Source organism: Ambystoma mexicanum, chromosome 1q (assembly GCF_040938575.1).
Source record: "Ambystoma mexicanum isolate Mex_15411 chromosome 1q, UKY_AmexF1_1, whole genome shotgun sequence".
Taxonomy (NCBI): Eukaryota; Metazoa; Chordata; class Amphibia; order Caudata; family Ambystomatidae; genus Ambystoma; species Ambystoma mexicanum.
This window is the reverse complement of record NC_090922.1, coordinates 547,712,585-547,732,616: the sequence shown is the minus strand read 5'-3', so window position 1 is coordinate 547,732,616 and position 20,032 is coordinate 547,712,585. Positions and strand designations below refer to the sequence as shown.

Here is a 20,032-nt window from a genome sequence, read left to right as displayed (position 1 = left end):
TAATGGCTACCAAAATGGCACTATCATGGCCCAGTGCTCTCATCCCAACCTCCTCTTGCTGGATAGGCATCTCTGCCCCCACCAATGTTCGTAACACGTCCCTGTACCCCACCTCAGAAGACCTTTAAAGGGGACAACCAACTTCCCTTAGCTACCCTCAATTCTCGCTCTGCAGTTAAAATCTCCTCCAACATCTGTCACCTCCTTGAAGACTTGGACCTTGACGTAACCGCTCTCAATGAGAGGTGGTTCAATGCCAGCTCTGACATTGCCTTTGACACTATGTAAAGAAGACCGGTGGGGGGGTCTGTACTTCTGCTCTCTATATGGTAGAGGGGAGGCACAGAGGACCCCAGCCAAGATTCTCTAATACGGTAGCGATGGGCGAGCAATCAAGGCCTAGCTTCTCAGGAGGTGATGCAGGCTGGTTCTTAAGTACAGTGTATCCCCAAGCCCCCACAAAGGAATGTCCACACACTGTATTACTGAAAACACAGTCTTTATATAATTAATATTCAAGGGTTATGTACACTTATCACAATAACGCACTTTGTGCTCAGGAAAATCAGCAATGGTAAATATCTACAATTCTAAAGTGGTACCACTAATATTAGACCTCATTAAAGTGCATTCACAATACTGTAGAAATGGCACACAGATCAATAAGAAGGAAACCAGCAATAGAGAGAGGAGAGATAACAGAGGGTTGAAACAATAGGCAGAATACTGGCCCTTGCTACTGGACACAGTTCTGTGTGGAGATCCCCCCACCTGGGCAACCTGCAAAATAAAGAGATATAACACCAGCCCAGTCCAGATATTGTTCAATAGTCTATTTCTCTCCTATAATGTTTTTACCCCCCCAATGTACCTGGTGGAGTCGAGTTCCTCGAAAAGGCGTCGACAAGCGTCGAGGGACTCGCTGTTCGGCGACGGGGAATCGACGGCCCTTCTTGAATGCCTTCCTTTTCAGGCGGGAGGCACGGGGCGTCGAACGTCCGTCGACAAACGAGGCCGAACGTTGTCGAAGAGGCGGCAGCTCCGTCCGAGCGGTGCTCGTCGGCGTCGGGGCGTCGGCGTCCTGCAAGGCGGAGGTGTGCGGGGCACCTCGATGACAATAGTTCTGGACCGCAAAGATTGTAGAGACGGGAGCCCAGCAAGGGCGTCGAGTCGTCCGAGTCTTTGGGGTCGTCGGGTGGCGGGAAACCCACCGGCAGGTTTCTCCTCGGCGCGTTGGTCGTCCTCGACTTTCTCCGGCAGGATAAGCGGTCGACGATGCGGTCGAGAGAGTCCTTCGATTGAATGTTCTTAGGCAATGGAGCGGACGGCTCCGATCGTCGGCGGCACGGCGTCAAGTGGTTCCCACGGCTGGGCACACAACTTCGACGGGCCTCCAGCGGTTACACAGACCTGCGAACCCTGGTCGACGGCAATGGACTTCGACGGCGTCGATGTCCGGGTGCTTCACTTCGATCTCCTCGGCGGTCCCGTCTCGGGTCGGCAGCCTTTCGAGGGTCTGACTTCCAGGGCGCTTCGGCGAAGATTCAGCGGTGCTCGATGGTCCCTCGGAGCACGGGAAGAGGGCGCCTAGCCAGGTCCTCTCTCGGGTCAGCCCTCGACAATTTCGACAACCTTCAGTTCCGTCGAAGCAAATGCCACAGCAAGTCTTCTTCTTCCAGCTGGACGTCGAGGATCAGCAAATCCAGTTACTCTTGAGTGGAGACTCAGCTTCTGAATGCTTCTGAACAATTTCCAGTGGTGAGAGGTCCCCAGATATACTATTCTGTCTCTCATCCACACTGCTGGCACACACACAGCAGCCAATCACACAGAAGGGCATTCATGCAGTCAGTCAGCCAATCAGGCACACAGTGCATTCAGGCCACACTCCTCCCTTTCAGACACTCACAACAAGGAATGTGGATTGGGACAAGTACCCAGCCATTCAACACTACACACTGCATTCAGGCCAGTTTCGGGCAGGGCTGTCTCAGTCTTTGTCTCTCATGCCAGAAACCAGACAACCACAACAAGGAGTGTATATTGGTCACACACTCCATTCACCCAGGTCCCACCCACAGGAGGTACCCACAACATACAGTCACTGGGAAGGCTCCAGTCAGTCTAGCTGGGCCTTCACAACAACACCATATGGAACTTCCACCCAACAGCCAGTCAGGGGGAAGGGACAGAGTCAGGGCTTCCCAGGACTTTGGGAAAAACAAGATAACAGGCAATAGAAAGCAAGAGGCCACAGGGGCCATCTTGTTTCCTATCAGGAATCAACTGATTCCAATGGCAGGGCCTGGGTATCCCAAAATGGAGGACACCCAGAGCACCTGTCAAATTCAGCATGGAGCTGCCACCAGCCCATACCCTGCTCTGTGGGCCACCCACAGGTGCCCAAAAACATACACTAGGGGCACAGGGTTGTACCCCTACCCATGGGTGCCATAAGGGTATCCCATGGGTCTGTTCACCAAATCAAAAGAGAGCTGCACTGCCAGGAGTCCCTCATGGACTCCTGGGCAGAAAACATGACAGAACACACGGTAAAAACAGAGAAAGGACAAGGATTCAGAGGCCCTGTCCCTCAGATGCATTTCCGGCATCACAGTCGCCCCCCCCAGACTGAGGTGGAGGGTGCCTAATCTCCCACGGGATAGACACCCTCATCCAGACGGTCAACATACCTTCTGGAAAGGCCATCTGCATTATCGTGACTCTTCCCTGGTCTGTGCTCTATGGTGAAGTCTAGCCCTTGTAGGCTAATCGACCACCTGAGCAATTTCGGATTCTCACCCTTCATCTGCATAAGCCACTTCAGGGGCTTATGATCTGTTTGGACCTTGAAGGTGGACCCCGTAAGGTAGGGCCTAAAACGCCTAAGGCTCCAAACTATACTAAAACATTCCTTTTCAACAGTAGCCCACCTAAGTTCTCTACCCTTGAGTTGTCTACTGATGAATATGATAGGATGTTCTCTCCCTTTGTCATCTAACTGGGACAAGACAGCTCCAATTCCGGTGTCGCAGGCATCCGTCTGGACGATAAAGGGTCGGCTGTAGTCAGGCGCACTCAACACAGGTGCCCTACACAGACTTTCTTTCAAGCCATCAAAGGCCCTCTGACAGTCTTCAGTCCAATTAACCTTCCTAGGCTGTTTGGGTGAAGTTAGAGCTGTCAGGGGTGCAGCTATGGTTCCATAGTCTGCCATGAAATTGCGATAGTACCCAGTGAGGCCCAAAAAGGCTCTCACCTGGGTTTGAGTAGTGGGAGTCTCCCAGTTCTGTACGTCCTGTACTTTACTGGAGAGAGGTTGGATTTGACCCCCTCCTACCTCATGACCAAGATAGGTAACTTTCCCCTGAGCTATCTGGCACTTGGTGGCCTTGATAGTGAGGTTAGCCCTTTTCAAGGCCTGCAACACCTTATCCAGATGTGTCAAATGCTCTTCCCAGGTGGAACTGTAGACGGCAATGTCGTCTAAGTAAGCCACACAAAAGGCTTCCAGCCCACTGAGCGCATGGTTGACCAATCTCTGGAAGGTGGCAGGGGCATTCTTCAACCCAAAGGGCATGACCCTAAACTGGTAGAGTCCCTCAGGTGTGGAGAATGCCGTCTTTTCCTTGGCATGGTCCGTCAGAGCTATTTGCCAATAGCCTGAGGTAAGGTCAAAGGTGCTCACAAATTTGGCGGCACCTATAGTGTCCACGAGCTCATCAGCCCTGGGCAATGGGTGCGCGTCAGTTTTGGTGACGGCATTGACTCCTCGGTAGTCCACACAGAACCTCCAATCCTTGGTACCCGCCGGGGAACTTGCCTTGGGGACAAGGACCACTGGACTGGACCAGGGACTGGTGGAGGGTTCAATAACACCCAGATCCAACATCTTGGCGACCTCAGCCTGGATGTGGTTTTTGACGGTATCTGACATACGATAGCTCCTGCTTTTGACAGGCACACTGTCACCAGTGTCAATTTCGTGCTTACACCACGGTGTAAGGCCCGGTGTCAGTGAAAACAGAGGGGCATACTGCTGGAGCAAAGCCCGGCAGGCCCTCTGCTGCTCTGTTGTCAAATCGGGAGAGAGTTGTACTCCCTCCACTGAGCCATCCTGAGGGTTGCTATGCAGCAAATCAGGAAGGGGCTCACTCTCATCCTCTTCTTGCCCTGAAGCTAGCAAGAGACATGAGACCTCTGCTCGCCTGTGGAAAGGCTTGAGCCTGTTGACATGGAATACCTGGGGGGCTACCCCAGAGGCTCCCATGTCCACCAGATAATTGACTTCGCCCATCTTGGAGATGATCCTGAAGGGTCCAGTCCACTTGTCTGCCAAAGCTCTAGGCTTGGTAGGCTCCATCACAAGGATTTCCTGTCCCGGAGTCCAATCCACTTGCGAAGCTTTCAGGTCATGCCAGTACTTATTCAATTCCTGGCTGGCCTTGAGATTTGCTGTTGCCTGACCCATCATTTGTGTCATCCTCCGCCTGAGGCCTAACACATAGTCCCCCACTTGCTTGGCGGGACCTGGAGGGGTGGCTTCCAAGCCTTCTCGGATCAAGGCGAGGGGCCCCCTCACGGGATGTCCAAAGAGTAACTCAAAGGGGCTGAAACCAACACCCTCTTGAGGTACCTCTCTGTAAGCAAACAGCAGGCATGGCAGGAGGAGATCCCATTTCCTCCTTAGGGGCTCTTCCAAAGCACCTAGCATGCCCTTGAGAGTTTTGTTAAATCTCTCAACCAGACCATTGGTCTGGGGGTGGTAAGAGGTGGAGAACTTGTAGGTTACCCCGCACTCTTTCCACATGGTTTTCATGTAACTAGACATGAAGTTGGATCCTCGGTCAGAGACAACCTCCTTGGGGAATCCAACACGGGTGAAAATGCCCAGGAGAGCCCTGGCAACCACCTTGGCAGTAACAGTCCGAAGGGGTATTGCCTCAGGGTACCTGGTGGCATGATCTACCAAGACCAGGATGAACCGATGTCCACCTGAAGTGGGAGGGTCAAGGGGACCGACGATGTCGATGCCCACCCTCTCAAATGGTGTGCCAACCACTGGTAATGGCTGCAGTGGGGCAATGACCCTGCCTCCAGTCTTGCCAGACAACTGACAAGTTGGGCAGGTCCTGCAGTGGGACTCCACCTCTACTCCCATCCGTGGCCAGTAGAAATGGGCAGAGAGCCTCTGCTTAGTCTTCTTGGTCCCAAGATGACCAGCCAAGGGCACCTCATGCGCCAACTGCAGTAGGAAGGGCCTGTAAACCTGGGGTACCACCAACCTCTTGCGGGCACCAGGTTCGGGCTTAGTGGGCTCACTAACAAGGAGCTCACCCTCCCAATAAATCTTGAATGTCCTAGGCACTTCACCTTGTGCCTGGGACAGGGCCTGTTTCCTCAGGCCCTCGAGAGAGTGGCACTCTCTCTGTCCCTTACAGAAGTCTGCCCGGGAGGGTCCCCCTTCAGCTAACAAGCATTGAAGGTCGGGATGATCCTCCGGGTTGAGAACCTCTCCCACGGGAGAGTCTTCTGTCTCTTCTCCCACAGGAGTTGAGTTTGGGTTTTCCGCTGGACCCAGCCCGTCCGGAGCATGGATCCCATTGGGTGCTGTCGGAACAGCAGGAAGAGAAGGTGTTCCCTCCACAGAGGTGGCCTTCTTGGTCTTCCTTCTTCTTGCCTTAGGCCTCGCCTTTGGCTCGGATACCTGACTCACAGCCAGACCCGGTGTCACCTGTGACCTAGTGACTGCAGCAGCAGTCATGGGAAGACCATCCGAGATCAACCCCAACTCTACTAGATCATTTCCTAACAGAATGTTAGCAGGGACATTGTCCTGAACCAGGACAGGAAGCTTTGCTGTCTTGTCTCCAATCATGAGTGTGACTAGGGCTACAGGCGATAATTTGGGAGGCCCACCAGCTAACCTGGTGGTTCTCAGAGGAGCACCTACATAGTCCTCTGGCTTGAGCAGGGTCCTGTCCACCACTGTCATGCTTGCCCCAGTGTCTCTCAAACCAGTAGAAGGCTGGCCATTCAAGAGGACACTTCTCAAAAACCTACGGGTGTTCTGCGGGATAGTTGCCAGTACTTCTGCGTACTGGTCCCAGGCCCCAAGGGACACTAAGGAAATCTCTACCGGAGCACCAAATGTGATTCCTGTAGAGGAGGGGAGGACAGTGGCCTCCACCTCAGACACGGGGTAAGGGTAGGTCAGGCTGACAGCCTGTACTCCAAGTGCCTTACCTTTACACTTGGGGTCACCCCTTTTGTGATCCAGAGCCCCACAATCCCAACAAGTGCCAGGAGTGCGGGGTACGGTACTGGAACCACTGGGAGCCTGCTTTGCAGCAGGTGGACCACTACTCTTATTCCCACCCACAGAGGACTTATCCCCACTAGATTTTTGGGTCTTAGGAGAGGAAGGTTTTGGTTTACCCGACTGTGACTGCTTTTGGGACTCCTCAGCTTTCTGAGAGGCCCCCTTTTCTTTGTCCTTGTCCTTCCCACTGGAGTCCTTAGGGGACACCCGGTGGGAGACCCACTTGTCAGCCAACCTAGCCAGCTTAAAGGGGTCCAAAATGTTCTGGTCAGCCACATACTGACGCAGCTCTGGTGAACAGGCTTCAGAAAAATGCTCAAAAAACAAGAGGTGGGACAACTCAACAAAAGTTTTCACCTTGTATCCATCAATCCACCCCATCATGTTCATGTGCGCAGTACTCACCCAGTCAACCCAAGACACATTCTCTCTTTTCTTAAATTCCCTGAACCTTTTAAGGTATTGGGCAGGTGTCTTGCCAAACTTGGCAATCAAAGCAGACTTCATACACTCATACTGACCCCTTTCTTCCACACTCAGCTTCAGAATACAGTCATATCCAGTTTGAGGCACTCTGCTTAACAAACACTTAGCCCAATCTCTTTTATCTACATCATGAATTGCACAAGCCATTTCAAACGCTTCAATCCATTGGAGGATATCTGAACCCTCCACAAACACACCAACCAAATCTTTCATAAACTTGGTGGCTGGGGACCTGCCACTCTCAATTGGTCTAGCTGAAGTCTCCACTCTAGCTCTCTCTAGCTGGATTCTCTGACATTCAGTGTCCTTGTCTTTGAGCGCAAGATCCCTATTCTTGAGTTCCACTTGCTGTGCCAGCTCCTCTTTCTTAAGCTCAGCTTCTATTTCCAACTTGCGATATTCAAAGGCCAATTTCATCCTTAATAACTCAAGTTCCATGGAATTGCTGGGGTTTGGAACAGAGGCAGCAGGAATGGTGGCATTCCCAGAAACAGATTCAGCGACAACCCCAGGGGCAGAGTCCTCACTGGTTGCATCCCCCCCTTCATCAAGGGTTTCACCATCAGTCTGGTAGTCCACCAGGGCAGCTATCAGCTCAGCCCTAGACTTATCCACAAAGTCCAACTCCCTGGCTTCACAAGCACTCTGGAGAGCCTCTAAGCTCATCCGAGTCAATTTACCATTTGCAATGGGCTCCATTGCCTGTAATGCAGTTATTTGGTACACACCCAAACCTTAATCTAATAAAGTGCGGATATTTTGTAAGTGGCACGGTTATACACTGAGTCTTAAAACCATAAGCATCCCACCGCTGCCACCAGCTTTGTAAAGAAGACCGGTGGGGGGGTCTGTACTTCTGCTCTCTATATGGTAGAGGGGAGGCACAGAGGACCCCAGCCAAGATTCTCTAATACGGTAGCGATGGGCGAGCAATCAAGGCCTAGCTTCTCAGGAGGTGATGCAGGCTGGTTCTTAAGTACAGTGTATCCCCAAGCCCCCACAAAGGAATGTCCACACACTGTATTACTGAAAACACAGTCTTTATATAATTAATATTCAAGGGTTATGTACACTTATCACAATAACGCACTTTGTGCTCAGGAAAATCAGCAATGGTAAATATCTACAATTCTAAAGTGGTACCACTAATATTAGACCTCATTAAAGTGCATTCACAATACTGTAGAAATGGCACACAGATCAATAAGAAGGAAACCAGCAATAGAGAGAGGAGAGATAACAGAGGGTTGAAACAATAGGCAGAATACTGGCCCTTGCTACTGGACACAGTTCTGTGTGGAGATCCCCCCACCTGGGCAACCTGCAAAATAAAGAGATATAACACCAGCCCAGTCCAGATATTGTTCAATAGTCTATTTCTCTCCTATAATGTTTTTACCCCCCCAATGTACCTGGTGGAGTCGAGTTCCTCGAAAAGGCGTCGACAAGCGTCGAGGGACTCGCTGTTCGGCGACGGGGAATCGACGGCCCTTCTTGAATGCCTTCCTTTTCAGGCGGGAGGCACGGGGCGTCGAACGTCCGTCGACAAACGAGGCCGAACGTTGTCGAAGAGGCGGCAGCTCCGTCCGAGCGGTGCTCGTCGGCGTCGGGGCGTCGGCGTCCTGCAAGGCGGAGGTGTGCGGGGCACCTCGATGACAATAGTTCTGGACCGCAAAGATTGTAGAGACGGGAGCCCAGCAAGGGCGTCGAGTCGTCCGAGTCTTTGGGGTCGTCGGGTGGCGGGAAACCCACCGGCAGGTTTCTCCTCGGCGCGTTGGTCGTCCTCGACTTTCTCCGGCAGGATAAGCGGTCGACGATGCGGTCGAGAGAGTCCTTCGATTGAATGTTCTTAGGCAATGGAGCGGACGGCTCCGATCGTCGGCGGCACGGCGTCAAGTGGTTCCCACGGCTGGGCACACAACTTCGACGGGCCTCCAGCGGTTACACAGACCTGCGAACCCTGGTCGACGGCAATGGACTTCGACGGCGTCGATGTCCGGGTGCTTCACTTCGATCTCCTCGGCGGTCCCGTCTCGGGTCGGCAGCCTTTCGAGGGTCTGACTTCCAGGGCGCTTCGGCGAAGATTCAGCGGTGCTCGATGGTCCCTCGGAGCACGGGAAGAGGGCGCCTAGCCAGGTCCTCTCTCGGGTCAGCCCTCGACAATTTCGACAACCTTCAGTTCCGTCGAAGCAAATGCCACAGCAAGTCTTCTTCTTCCAGCTGGACGTCGAGGATCAGCAAATCCAGTTACTCTTGAGTGGAGACTCAGCTTCTGAATGCTTCTGAACAATTTCCAGTGGTGAGAGGTCCCCAGATATACTATTCTGTCTCTCATCCACACTGCTGGCACACACACAGCAGCCAATCACACAGAAGGGCATTCATGCAGTCAGTCAGCCAATCAGGCACACAGTGCATTCAGGCCACACTCCTCCCTTTCAGACACTCACAACAAGGAATGTGGATTGGGACAAGTACCCAGCCATTCAACACTACACACTGCATTCAGGCCAGTTTCGGGCAGGGCTGTCTCAGTCTTTGTCTCTCATGCCAGAAACCAGACAACCACAACAAGGAGTGTATATTGGTCACACACTCCATTCACCCAGGTCCCACCCACAGGAGGTACCCACAACATACAGTCACTGGGAAGGCTCCAGTCAGTCTAGCTGGGCCTTCACAACAACACCATATGGAACTTCCACCCAACAGCCAGTCAGGGGGAAGGGACAGAGTCAGGGCTTCCCAGGACTTTGGGAAAAACAAGATAACAGGCAATAGAAAGCAAGAGGCCACAGGGGCCATCTTGTTTCCTATCAGGAATCAACTGATTCCAATGGCAGGGCCTGGGTATCCCAAAATGGAGGACACCCAGAGCACCTGTCAAATTCAGCATGGAGCTGCCACCAGCCCATACCCTGCTCTGTGGGCCACCCACAGGTGCCCAAAAACATACACTAGGGGCACAGGGTTGTACCCCTACCCATGGGTGCCATAAGGGTATCCCATGGGTCTGTTCACCAAATCAAAAGAGAGCTGCACTGCCAGGAGTCCCTCATGGACTCCTGGGCAGAAAACATGACAGAACACACGGTAAAAACAGAGAAAGGACAAGGATTCAGAGGCCCTGTCCCTCAGATGCATTTCCGGCATCACACACTATCCTTCCTGAAGGCTACAAGATCCTCTCCAAACCCAGGTCTAACTGGTCTGGAGGTGGAGTTATGCTTATCTTCCCTGAATGGATTCCTGCTACTATCATTCTCACCCAATCTTACTCTTCCTTTGAATGTCTGATCTGTAGGCTGGGTGTCTCTCCTAGTCTCTCCTACCCCCTGTGTCACTCTCCCCACTATGTATAGGCCCCGTGGACCGTCCTCCCTTTTCCTCTCTGAATGGGCCGACCTCTCCTCCTCTCTCCTGATCTCCTCCCCCACACTTCTATTCCTTGGTGACTTTATTCCAGACTCTTCTGATAGGGCTACTGTTCTTTTCCCTGACCTCTGTGACTCTCTGTCCCTCACAATTTCTTTCCCTCCCTCACTGCATGTCCTTGCTAATCAACTGTGCCCCATATAGTTAGCCCAATGACAGTTGTATTGTTTGCTCCTAGCATCTCCCTGCAAATCAACTGTGCTACATCTTGCTAGCCTTTGCCAGATTAATCATTTACTCATTTGTACGTACTTTCTTATCAACTGCGCCGCATCAAGTTATCCCCATGCCAGATGAATTGTTTGCTCTTAGCATCTCCCTGTAAATCAAATGTGTCACTGCTTGCTAGCCTATGCCAGATTAATTGTTTAATCGTGTGTTTGTCCTTGCTTATCAACTGCACTGCATCTAGTTAGCCCATTGCCAGACGAACTGTTTGCTCTTAGCATCTCCATGTAAACCACCTGTGCCATATCGTGCTAGACCCAAGCCAGATTACTTGCTTGCTCTTAGCATTTCTCCGCAGAGTAGCTGTGCTGCATCCAGCCGGTCACTTATGCTTAGCCAACCTGTCCACAGCTAGTCCGCCCCACGTGAACTTAAATAAAACTACATTGACCAGACATAACCTCACCACTGCTAATTCTCTTTTACTTTGACTAGTTCACGACATTAGCTAAATTGCTATATACCACCCACTTGGGCATGGCTAAAACACGAGTCACGCTGAGCATGGCCAAAATACTTCCCAACCCGTTTACTATACAGCCATCCTTGTTCCTCCCTCAACTGCAGCAGTTGAACACTTGCGCTGGTCTCAGCCCTAACAACCTCACCACAACACACCCTAATCTGGCCGCTAACTTTCTTGCCTGCCTTACTAAGACCAATCATCAGAACAACACATTAGGCTCCAACTGCCCTAATAATCCATTAAGAAACAAAAGACTCAGGCACAGGACTAAACTCCATCTTAAACCCCAAAACAAACTCATGGCCACCAATTTATCCAACACCCAACATCATGCCACAGCTATCAATACTCCCCCTTTCACGGCAACCAACCAGTGGAGCCAACACAAGACAAAGAAATCAACTATCCATCTGAGAGTGCAGACTACGACAAATCTTAATAAAGAAAACACAGTACCTCTGCTCCCATTAAGGGTGCCCTGATCATCGCGAGATCCCTCCCAGCACACGCCCTGGATATCTCAGACCTCATCTCTACCAACAATCTGGACTTCATCGCCATAACGGAAACGTGGCTGTACCCTGCAGCCGGCCCTTCACTAGCCCTCGCCCTCCCAGATGGCTATTCCATCATTGGGAAAGACAGAACCAAGGCGAAAGGATGCAGCATCGCCTTCATATTCAAAATGTACCTATACCTAGATGAATTTCCTAACAAAGCCTTATCATCAGCAGAATCAATGTCTGCCAAAATCACCACCTCAACCACAACATCCCTAACTCTCCACCTTACATATAAGCTTCCATCCCTATCTCCTCCTTTGATGAGGACATTGCCACTCTACTTGCCACTAACCTAAAACCAACATCCAAAGTCCACATCCTGGGTGACTTCAATCTGGGGCTCAATGACAGATCTGACTCCCGTGCAACCACTCTGGCCCACACCATAGAATCTCAAGGCTTCACCCTGCGATCATCAGATCCAACACACGAGAAAGGTCACACCCTTGATTGGCTTGTGGACCATAATTGTCCTACGCTGATCAATAATAATAACCGTCAGAATAGACGGAAACTTCATCAAAGTCTCTAAAGAAGTCAAGACACTAGGGGTGTACCTCGACTCTTCACTCACCCTCTCCCGGCAAGTGAACGCCATCTCCTCGGCCTCCTCGTACACTACGAAACTCATCACAGCATGTAGACCCTACCTCACGTTCGAGAATCGCATCACATTAGCCAGAGCTCTAATCCTCTTGAGGATAGACTACTGCAATGCCATCTTTGCTGGTACTTCTACTAACAACATCAAGCAGCTCCAAATTATTCATTTATTGTATTAAATTCAAAGTACTGTCCCTCACCCATAAATGCCTAGCTTACACCGCCCACGCTAACTTTCAAACTTGATCTCAAAAACGCAATCAGTTAGACCTACCCGCTCAGCCTACTTAGGGCAACTGAACTCACAAAGATTCAAAAGACAGAAACCTACTATTGAAATGCCATGCCGCCTGAACTTAGGACGGACCCATCCCTATGGTTCTTAAAAGAAAACCTGAAAACTTGGCCTTTTAACCAGGCCACCAGCAATCAGCGCAGCTCCTGTTAATGTGTACTAAGTACTAAATACCAAGCCTACCTCCCCCTCAGGACCCACTGCTACCTAGCCACACGCCAATCACACATATGCCTTTGTCTGTCACCTGCAAGCCTGTGCAACTGTAATGCTTAACTACCCTGCAATCCTTAGGCGAATGATACTGCCTGCTCAATTTATAGTAAACTGCTGCTTGATGCTTATAGCCTTTTGCTACTGTTTAACTTTGCAATACAATAGCAAGCACCTGACTTCTGTTTACAATACCGCAATGTGCAAGCATTTAACTCATGTACAATGTAACTCACGTACAATCAAGTAATGCATTTGTAACCGTATTCTTAAGTCAAGCTCCGAGATGCCTAAGGGCTAGGGGCTCTATATAAATGTAATAAATAAATAAATAAATGAATACATTTGTCCCTCCAGCCCGACCCACTCTGCTGGTCACACCTTGGAAGTGTGAGAGAAGACTTGGTCCCTCGGGATAAAACAGAGGACAAACAAGGGCACATCGCTAAACAATATAATTGTCTAAAACCTCAAGTGTTCATCGTAGAAGGTCATTTTATCAAAAAATAATTTTATGTCAAAAAACTTAATTTTGTGAGAAAATTCAAACTGCATTTCAAATAAACACATATTTTTCATACAAAGCAATTCATTGTTTTGAACATGTATATGGAATATGAAAAATCCTTTTCTTTTTACCAAAATATTTCTGCCAATGGAACCATGTTAAACCATTGAAGAATCTTTTGAAATTGCATACATAAAAATGAGATTGAATTGCTTTTTATGAAAAAGATGTGTTAATTCCGAATGCAATTTGAATTTTCTCACAAAATTAATTTTTTTGACATAAAATTCTTTTTTGATAAAATTGCCTTGTATGGTGAATAATTGAAGTTTTATACGCTTATATTGTTACAAGTGTGCCCTTGTTTGCCCACCCCTCAACCCAGATTATCCCGAGGGACCAAGTCTTCTCTCACATATCTGATCTGCTAGCACAGATCTAACAAGAAGCACCTGAAAGTCATTATAACAAAAAGTTGAACTTAATTTAAGATGCAAGAGGACAAGGAAAGAGCTGCAGAGTTATAAAGGGATTTCAGGGGGGCAAGGTGGGAAGCGGGAAGACCAAAGAAGAGATAAGAACAATAGAAAAGATGAGAAAAGATGAGGGAGGAGATTAAATGTTTGGTAGCATGGAAGGTGAGAGAGGAACAAACTTTGCGGATGGAAGTTGTTCTCAGAGAGGCCTAGTTGACCCAAGTTGAACTTTTCGGGTGCCAGATCACCAAGGAAAACGTTTTAATCCTCCTGATTAAGAAGATCTGGAAGGAGGGGTAGTGGAAGAGGTGACCCATGTGCTATAAGCAGAAGATCAGAGAAAAAATGCCTCTGCAGTCAATGGGGAGCAATCCGAAGCATTTCACAATTTTATTTGGTCTCGAATTTCTGCAGAATCTTGGGGACTACAAGAAGAGGAGGGAATGCGTATGCAGACATGTTGTCTGAGGGGGATCGACAAGGACCCTTCCAAGAGGCAAAACTTGACACTTGTTCAATTTTTTCGAAAAGAGACGGACCTGAATAGAGGTCCAGCAGAAGAAAATCTCAGAAAGGACTTGTTCCTCCAACTCCCACTAATAGTTGGAATGGGACACCAGCTTAGAGTATCTGCTTGATCATTGTAAATCCCTGCAAGGTGAGCTACTTGTAGGGTGATGGAGTTCCCAGGGACCCACTCCCACAGATGCACTTCTAGAGCACAAAGGTTCAACTGACCTAGTGCCTGGCTGTTTCTTTATGTTTATTTAAAACATAGGGACCACATTGACCGTGAGAACACCCCAGAGTTCTTCACCACTAACAGGAATGATTGACGAGCTCCAAAAAGTTTATATACTCCATTCAATCTTTCTCCTTCCATTTGTGCTAAATTTGGAGAATGCCTCGAGTGGCTCGCCAGCGACTCCAACTCTCCCTCCGTTCTTATCCTTCTTGGCCTTTCCTCTGCCTTTGTCATCACGGACTGGCCACTGGCCTGGCTGACATCTTTCCTTCCAAAAAAACCTTCACAAGTGCATTTGGCCCCTCTCCCCTCCGCCACCTCACTCTCTACCTATGGTATCCCTCAGGGCTCTATCCTATCACTGTGACTGTTCCTTGTCCCAATGGCCCACCTTATCTCAACCTTCTCTCTTCACTTCCAGTGTTATGCTGATGGCTTTCAGCTCTCCTTAAATCTTCCCTCCTCTACCTCCTCTTCTCCATCTCACATACCTGACTGCTATCCAGGCATGGTGTTCTGCTAATGATATCTGCCTTAATGCCAGTAAGACTGAGATCCTTCTAATTGGGAGTCCTGCTCCCTGCTTCCCTCCCATTCTCTGGCCCCCGTCCTTGTGCACCCTCCCCTCACCCTCTTGTGAGGCAAAACACATTGTGGTCATTTTAGAGTCCTCCCTCTCTTTCTCCCCTCACATCACTGACTTTGCCAAGAAGTCCAACTTTCAGCTCCACCTCCTCATTCTCCCTCAAGGAATTCTCCCTTTCCTCACCTTTGCCCTGAAGCTCAATATCTCCAGAGCTCGTGTTCTCTCTAGGCTTCACTACTGTAACAGCCTCTTCCTCAATCTGCCTCTTTCCTCCTTGCACCCTCTTCAACTAATCCAGAACAGGGCTACAAGACTGATCCTTGGCCCCACACCCAGGGACTGCATCTCTCCAGCCCGCTCCTAGTGGCTGCAAGCATCACATTCAAGACACTCTGCATCAACCACAAGGCTTTCTGGGGCATGGGAACCTACTACATCCAACTTTCTCTCCCTAAATACCTCCCTGCTAGAGTCCTTCGGTCCTCTACCTCCAACTCTCTGCAGATCAGACGTTTCTCCAATTGGAAAATGCAGTAGATCTCCTTCTTCGGCTGGAGCCTCCCTCTGGAATGGCCTCCCTGCCCCCCTCAGACTTGAGTCAGATCACCTTAAGTTCCAGAAACTTCCCAAGACCTTCCTTTTCTCCTCCTGCCCTCTCCCCCTCCCTTGCTAATGGCCCCTTGCCACTGCAACTGGAACCTCATCCCTTATGTGCCTTGCAGTGGCCAGGCCCCCTCACAAGTGTTCCCCAGCACCCCTTAACCAGCACTTGCCCTTGCGCACCTTCACCGACTAGCCTTAATCGGGTCCCCCGTCCTCACACTATTTGACCCCTACTCCTGGTGCTCCTGGCATTTGCCTTCTTGGGCTACCCTCTGCACTTGCCATGCCCCTGTGTTCCCATCCCTCCTGCACTTTTCTCCCTCTTCCCCTTATCCCAGCCCCTTTGCCCTGTCCTGGCCCCTTCCCTTGCACTTACTGTCACTCACTTGCATGGTCCTAATGCCACATGGCCTAGTAAGATCATTTATTGTTGTTTCTCTCCTGTCACCCCCCAGCGCCCCCATTTCTGTGTTGTTGTGCCTTGAAACACTTGTGTGTAGGCACCATACAAATGTACAATACATAAAATACAACTAAAAGAGGTGTGAGGGCACTGGGGCCTTAGAAAAGAGGTGCAGAGGGGCTGGGGCCTGAGAAAAGAGTTGTGAGGGGCTAGGGTCTGAGAAAAGAGGTGCGAGGTGCTGGGGTTAGAGATAAGAAGACGCAAGGGGGCTTGGACCTGAGAAGAGAGGGGCAAGGGGCTGGGTGCATGAGAAATCAGGTGTGAGGGTGCTGGGAGCTGAGAAGCGAGGTGCGAGGGGGGCTGGGGCCTGAGGAAAGTGGTTCAATGGGGCTGGGCCTGAGAAAAGAAGCACGAGAGCGGCTGGGGGATGAGAAAATAGGTGTAAAAGGGATGGGAGCAAGAAAAGAGGTATAAGGAACTAGGAGCCCAGAAAAGGGGTGCGAGGGGACTGTGGCTGACAAAAAGAGTGCACAGGGGCTGGGGGCAAAGAAGATGGGACCCAGGGGGGTGAGAAAAGGGGTCAGAGGGGACTAGTGGCCTAAAAAGGGGGACAAAGTGAGCAGAGGCCTGAGAAAAGAGGTGTGAGGTGACTGGGGGCCAAGAAGCAATGTGCTAGGGGGTTAGAACAGGGGTTTGAGGGGACTAAAGGGGTGCGAGGGGGCTGGGGCCTGAGGAAAGAGGTGTGAGGTGGCGTGGGCCTGAGAAGAGGGGTGCAAATAGGCTGGGGCTAAGAAAAGGAGTGCAAGGGGGTGGGGTCAAGAAGAGGGGTGCAAGGGGCTGGAGCGAGAAAAGAAGAGGCGAGGGGCCTGGGGGTGAGGAAAGAGATGTCAGGGGCCCAAGAAAAGCAGTGTAATGGGCCAAAGAAAAGAGGTGCGAGGGGGCTGAGGGGCTGAGAAAAGAGGTGCGAGTAGCCTGGGGGCTTAGAAAAGAGGTGTGAGGGTGCTGTGGGCCAAGACACGGGTTGCAAGGGGTCTGGGGGACAAGGAAAGGGGTGCAAGGGAGTTTGGGGGTGAGAAAAGAGGTGCAAAGGGGCAAGACAATTGGTGCAAGGGGGTTGAGAAAATAGGTGCGAGGGGGCCGGGGGCTATGAAAATAGTAATGAGGGGCCTGGCGATCGAGAAAAGAGGTGCAAGGAGGCTGGGGTCCAAGAAAAGGGGTTTGAGGCGGCTTTGGAAACAACATAGCTACAAGGGAGCCAACAGAATAGGTGCATGGGTGCTGTGGTGTGAAAATATAAGTGCAGAGGGGTCTGTGGACCAAACAAATGTGTGCGAGGGGCCTTGGGGTCAAGAAAAGTGGTGCGAGGGGGCTGGGCCGGGAATATAGGTGTCTGGGGGATGAGAAAATAGGTGCAAATATGCTGGGGCTGAGATAAGAGATATGAAGGGCCTGGGGGCCAATAAATGTGGTATGAGAGGGCTGGGGGTGAGAAACAGAGTGCGAGGAGGCACACACAAATCTCTTCCCTTTGAATTTGCTACCTGCATAACAGGAACATGCTTGCCTGACTTCCTGTTGATCCCGGCCACCGCACTTCCTGTTGTCTCATCCCAACCAATAAATGAGTGACTGGGGCGCAACAAGAAAGTCAGGCAGCCAGTGCTGACAGCATGTCAGGCGAGAACACTCTTGTGTGCGGTTGGTGTTTCAGGAGTGTGTTTTTCTTTCTTTTTTAACTGAGGTTGCGGGCAGCTGGAGGGGCTACTGGCCAGCCCCTGCTTTGGGCCGGCACTGAACCGAGATGAGGGTATGTCCAAAACCCAGGTTGTGACCCTGGCTGGCCCAAGCCCCTCCAGGCTATCCCAGCTCTATTCCAGAGTAGGTACAGAAATGTCATGCTACACCTAAACCTATATCTTCCCTTTCACTCCTTTTCATTTCCCCTCTCTCCACTGACTTCACGCAGCTCACTCAGCTCTATTATCATTTTAAGATTTGGCAAAGATTTTTTCTCATGCCGCTAATTCATCTACTCCAAATACTTAGCCTCTTAAATAGTTATGCTTGAATGATGCCAAAGTCATTTTTCTTCCTTAACTGGACCTCAGACTCTGAGTGAGGTTTCAGTATCCATAGATATGTGGGGCCCTGGGCATAATATTCCCTGCAAGTTATTCAAGTCAAGGGTTGGAGATGACCCTTCACTATCGGAAGCCATTATGCTGGAATAGCGTGAGCAGATTATTTCCAACTAAGGATGTCACTCAGCATGGTTTGTGACTAATTAAATGCTTGGCTATGCATCTGTATGCAATCTGTAGCCACTCATTTTAATTCTGGCAGAGTTGACTTGGCCCTTCATGCTTGAGAAGTTGATTAATTAAGTATTTTACAAATCCTTATTCTCTTTTCTGAGAACCAAACTATGAAACTCAATGCTCGCGAGCGTCTTCACAGATGACGATCACCAAATCTTCAGAAAATCTCTCAAAACCTGGCTGTTCACATGCCACAGCAAACAAATTGGCACAGCATTATTTAAGGACTGGGCCAACCAGAATCTTTATCCTTGAGCCGCCTGAGGCTGGGACTCACCAAAACCACTCAGATGTAACAGCATAGTTCTGTAACTACCAAGGGACGGACCACTCTTATTTGAAAAGCAAGATAGCACAAATCTGGACAAAAATACAGATCAGCGCCCCCAACTCTCAAACTGGAACAAACCAGAGACTGACCCATTTTGTTGAGCCTCATGGCCATGTGCAATAGGCCTGTGCACACCTCCTAATTCAAGAACACTCTGGAGATCGGAACCCAGTCATGTCAGCATTCCCATCTCCCTATCAGCCATAAGACAATGACAGCACCCTAGAATCATCATAAAATGGAACCCAGAACAGTAACAATACCTCATCAGGCTGGACATTAGCACAACTTTAACTCTACCACTTCAGTTTATGTTTACACCTCTAATATTAAGAATCCACAGAAGCCCTAATTCACCTGCCCATCCCCAAATAATCAACTCACCTTTCAGTCTCCTGACATCCTTAAACTATGCATTGACCAAAACACAAAGAGCAGATCTGTACCTGCTATTACCACTCCAACAACACAAACCGTAGGTAAGCAGCTCATTGCACAGCCTGCTTCATCTTTAAATCTATCACATACTATATGCCCTGCCAGGGGCCCTCCTATCGTCCCAGTGCAGAACAAATATATATTGAATTGTTACTTTTGGATAGAAAACAAACCAAAGTGGTAATTCCATAAAACACATAGAAACATACCGATCCTCGGGACCTGACTACTTGCACGGTGCACAAATCAATGCAATGTGCCTCATTACAACTACGGCAGAGTCTTTTTTTTACTGGCACCCGGAAATGGGGATGTACCGAGGCATTCCAGCCCCGGCGGAACCGGTACATCCCCATTGCCGGGTGCCGGTATTAATTACTCCTCTTTCCCATTTGAGCCCCATAGGCCTCAATTGGAATGGGGAGGTTGGATGCACCGGCACCATTCGTGAATGGTGCCCGTGCATCCGACATGGTATGCTTGCGAGTGCCGATCCACCCGCCAGGTCAGACCTGGCAGGTGAAAAGGCACCCGCGAGCAGACCTCGTAGTTTGCCGGTACAGTAACAACGGTGCTGGTAGATAACCGGCACTGTTGTTACCGGACCGGTAAACTTGTAATGAGGTTCTATGTGTTTTGAGCCCTGCTTCTCCCTTTTAGTCACGTCCTATTTTTGGGAGACTCACATGCAACAAAGACATCACAATTCTTGGACATGTGCAGTACAGTACCACTTAACATTACACTACCTTTTCATTAAAATTGGGGATAATAACACTTATCGCAGCTCTAACAAGGGAAGTTTCTTCCTTGAAGCACTTGACACAAATGTGATAGTACATAGGGGCCACTTCATGGATGATCACTTAACTGGAGTTGTAATATAAAAGTCTGGATGAGGTGCAATTCAGGTTGACCTTGAAGGTACCCAATGAAGGGAACAGAGCTAGCACCCCTGAACTAATCCAATAAGGTGTGGCCAGTTTCTCCCCTTAGAAATTGTTTAAAGACAT

At 49.9% G+C, this 20,032-nt stretch overlaps 1 protein-coding gene across 2 annotated transcripts in view; it reads right to left on the bottom strand.

Annotated features, from left to right (window-relative positions):
- Positions 1 to 20,032, bottom strand: part of LOC138531317 (carcinoembryonic antigen-related cell adhesion molecule 4-like) — a 388,448-nt gene that overhangs the window by 279,755 nt on the left and 88,661 nt on the right. The gene's annotated exons all lie outside the window — the stretch shown is intronic.